Source organism: Ptychodera flava, chromosome 17 (genome assembly GCF_041260155.1).
Source record: "Ptychodera flava strain L36383 chromosome 17, AS_Pfla_20210202, whole genome shotgun sequence".
Lineage (NCBI taxonomy): Eukaryota > Metazoa > Hemichordata > Enteropneusta > Ptychoderidae > Ptychodera > Ptychodera flava.
Genome location: NC_091944.1, coordinates 6927501 through 6931603, shown reverse-complemented (window position 1 = coordinate 6931603; position 4103 = coordinate 6927501). Strand labels below are relative to the sequence as shown.

The 4103-nt window shown below is 39.5% G+C and overlaps 1 long non-coding RNA gene across 1 annotated transcript in view; it reads left to right on the top strand.

The window, feature by feature from the left end:
* Positions 1-610: 610 nt before the first annotated feature.
* LOC139116447 (uncharacterized) overlaps positions 611-4103 on the top strand; it is a 4397-nt gene continuing 904 nt past the window's right edge. Inside the window, exons 1-3 of the long non-coding RNA XR_011548298.1 lie at positions 611-740; positions 1199-1368; positions 1936-2095. This is a non-coding gene — a long non-coding RNA (uncharacterized lncRNA). The remainder of the gene's footprint in view (positions 741-1198; positions 1369-1935; positions 2096-4103) is intronic.

The window sequence follows — 4103 nt, the reverse complement described above, 5'->3', positions numbered from 1 at the left end:
ATGATTAATATTGTACAGAGTATATGACTTACATGTTGTTGCTATTGTCAACGTATAGTAACGTCATGTGGAAACGCTTGTTTGTTCTCTGTACATGTACAACAAACCAGAAACATACAACAACATGTGAAACAGAAGGGTTCCGAGGCTGTTTGTGTTATGCATGTATAGATAGCTTCGATCTCTACTCTCAAATTCTCATTTTTAATGCAAACTTAGGTTCGAGAATAAATTGCTTTATTGAAACAGATACAGGAACTGCAAAAAAATTGAGATAATTATCAAAACCTTATGTAGCTTTCAATTACGAAAGTAAAAGTCTCGTTGGCCAGAGCGTTTGTTTACGTTCACGATCACGTTCACGTCGATCATATACACAGTAACAGTGACAGTACTTTGTGTACCTTAATTCATTTCAGGAAGAGTGGATGTTGTGTCTTTTATGTGATCTTAATAGTGTGCTTCCATACCGTAGGGTAGAGGAGAATGGTGAGCACTTTAGCAGCTTAATTATCTACCCGCTGTGGGAGGGTGTCACTTGTCTGGCGAGCTTTTTTCGTCTTTCAATGTCAAAGTAACGTTTCCTTTCTCTCAACATTTGTCAATTATCTCCATAGCCAATACGTGACACCAACCTGATAGCTTTTGTAATTTGTTTGACACTCATCGATGTGGTGTTCCTGACGAGTTGGCAGCTTATTCATCCATGTGAAACCTATCTCAAAACAGTCCGCCAAGAGGTATGTCAATTTAATCCAGTCCTTTTATGAAACATCGTGGGCCGCACTACAAACAGACGGAAATTGCATTCTTCACAAATTATTCATTCATTAGCCTAATTGCTTACCTAGGTCACTCACCATCATGGTTGAAAGTTTTAGTAACTGTACTTATACGTTTTCTCCATCATTCCTATTTTCTTTGCAAAATATAACTTCTTGTTCTACTCCAAATATCCCGTCGGTATTCGTCTCTCCGGTTACTATCCCTGCAAGGATCTGACCGTCGACCTAAAGTTCCTTTAAGGCGGGATGGGACGATACACAACTAGCTAGAAGTGTTTACTCATGATACTGTATGATGGGATTGGAATCCTACGAAACTTTAAACATCGCATCGCACATTGGCTGTTAGTGTTCAAAGAAGACTGAAAAATATACCATGAAATATTATCGCGTCGTTCAATTTTTTGTTCTAGATTTCTGCAGGCGTCAACAAAACTGTCACACAAGTCTTTGAATGTTCATCCGCTTTCTACTGGTGGTGGAGTGGCGCCCTACTAGTTCAAAAGGGCTTGCTACTATTTTTCGGCTGCTTCTTAAGCTACGAAATAAGAAACATCACCGTTGAAGGTTTAAACGATTCGAGGTAAGCATCCCAGTGTTCGCCCCATAATTACTGAAAGTTTAATGCAAAATTACAAACTTGATGACCATAAAAGCTTCCTGTCAATGTAAAACAACAAACAACGTAAAAAAATAAGACTTTTTTTGCTTATCTCTTATTTTATTAGTGTTTTCACGGTGCCTTTTACCTTTGTTTGGAGAGAGGGTACGATCAATAATTTCCAAGTGAACATATTTCGACACATTACCTCCGACTGTGCAAATATATTTTTGTTGCGCTATATCTGTTGTCAAATTCTGGATAATTTCATTCCTGACAACCAAATATTAAGGTTCTGCTTACTAAGTACTGCACTATGAAGTGATACATATGAATTTTGAATACCATTCACAGTCCTATATTAATATCAATGTGTCATTTCCAAATATTTTTTTGTATAAACACTTCATTCGCCAGTCATAGTATAGTCTAGTAAATAAGCTGGAATACTAAAACTTTCCCTGGAAAGTTGACGCAAAGCAAACAGACTCATGAAAATGCATGATCAAACTTTATATATCTTGATCTCGGTATTTTCCTATTTTGCAGGCTAATTGGCATATCAATATACAATATTTTTCTGTCAAGCGTTGTCGGAATAACCCTACAACTCTCGCTCGGAGAGAATACCACCGTAAAATTTATTTTGATCAGTGCGTTGACGGTGTTATGTGTTACTTCCACGCTCTGTATGATGTTTATCCCGAAAGTAAGTAGTTGCCATGGTTACTTGTTCTAAACGAAGCGTGAATGAGTTAATGACCCGTGCATAGCCGCCTACATAGCCTTCGTGTGATATACGCTTGACTGTGTGATAACGTGAACGGAGCTGCTCACAAATAATACATTTTGCTGCACACCACGAACAGACTGTGCCGTAGACGGACAACTTCATGCTTGCATCAAATAGATTCACTACATGGTTGAGGCACAGAGAAACATAGACAGAGTCGCAACGCTTGCATGCCTTTTCTTCCATGGTCGTCTCGGTAGAATATTGGCTTTTCATATTAAAATGAGCTTCAAAGGTGTTAAACTTTTTGGAGGCTTTGTTTGTGGTTGATAATTACACGAGATTATGCGAAAAATACGACGAGATGGCATTGTATTGCCAGTCGCGTAGCAACCATAGTTACTTTGTGAGCTCTCAGGCCAGAAACACTGCTTCACGCCAATCAAAACATAACACGCCAGCAGTTTCATAAACATGTCCTTCCTTGACGCATGTGTAAAAGACGGTATGACTGACCGTAAACCATTGAGTAAAACCAGACAGTATCGATAAAAGACTTTCAAATTTGGTTCAAACATACTCATTATATATTTATAAAAATATGAGAGGAATTTTTAAAACGGTAAAACTCACTTTCCTGAAGCTCAAAACACTCCCGTTTTCGCCAGCGCGTCAAATCCGCTCAGCACCACACAACAACAACAACACAAACTTTGCCGAACATACTTTCGCTTAACCATTGGCGAAAATCCGAAAATTACCGAAGGATGCATGGTCGGCAGTCTTCGGAAAAGAGAGGCGAGAGCAACCTGAGGCGAGGCGAACATGGATGGGTTACGTAACCGCTTCACGCCTTAAACAATACCCGTTGCCACTCTGTCCATGTTCCTCTGTGGTTGAGGTTAACAATAACATGTCTTTCCGAATAGGCCTGCACACTCGCTATTGTCCTACTAGAAGCGAATTATGTGTGATGCTGAAAACAAATAAACTAGGCTTGTACTGAGTCTCCTGCCGAGAAATATTCTTAAAAGTTCAATATTGAACCACAGACGTAGGGATTTTAGAAATAGAACATTAGCATAATACTTGGCATACTATTGTTCGCCGAAGTTTATGTGTGATCGCTAACTAGGACGCTAGCAAGGTTTCTTTTTTACAGTACCATTTGTTTTACAGGAGATATCTGCCAAGTGTCTTTCCAATTTAAGAATGATTCAAACAAAACATCTGTCCGAGGCAACCATTTTAGAATCATGTAACATTTTTATTTTAGCTTGTCGAGTAAAGCGCGACTAGCCTGTACAGATATTGTCTTTTCTCGAACTATCGCGAGGGTCTCGCAAAAATTACCAAAATATGTAATGGAGTATATACCAATGCAACTCTGACAACAGTTTAAATTCATTATATCGTGTGCACAAGCCAAATTTGTCGTCTCCGAACAAAAAATACGGGATTTATTCTCTGGTCGTTCTACGTCACGACAACCCGCGTCTATGTCATCAATTTTAGTGCGTCGGACCTTTTTTTTTGTCGATCTTCGGTGTGCTCGTAAATATGTAAACAAACAACATGGTGTGGTGGCCGATGTTTCTCCCACGATCAAAAGTCATGTAATGAAATCGATATTTTCACAGACTACGACATTACTAATCCGAACAATGTAAACACAAGAGTGTACCGCCTGTATATTCCGAAGGAATTACGTGAATAATTTGCGGAAACAACGAACTCGAAGCTGGTCGCGTATACCGTGGGTTCCGTACGCATTGCAAACAGGGTCAGGCGCGACGTTTACAGTGTTCGCGCCGTCGAGATTCAGTCGATATTTGTTCCCGAAAAATAGCGTATCTTCGTCTGTGATAAATTTCTAGGACTATGCTATCTTTGAAATAGAGTATAACTTTGCGGAAGGTAGCCTACATGTAGACCGAGAGCTGTCATTTGCTCCACACACGAACGAACGTGAGCGCAAATGCAC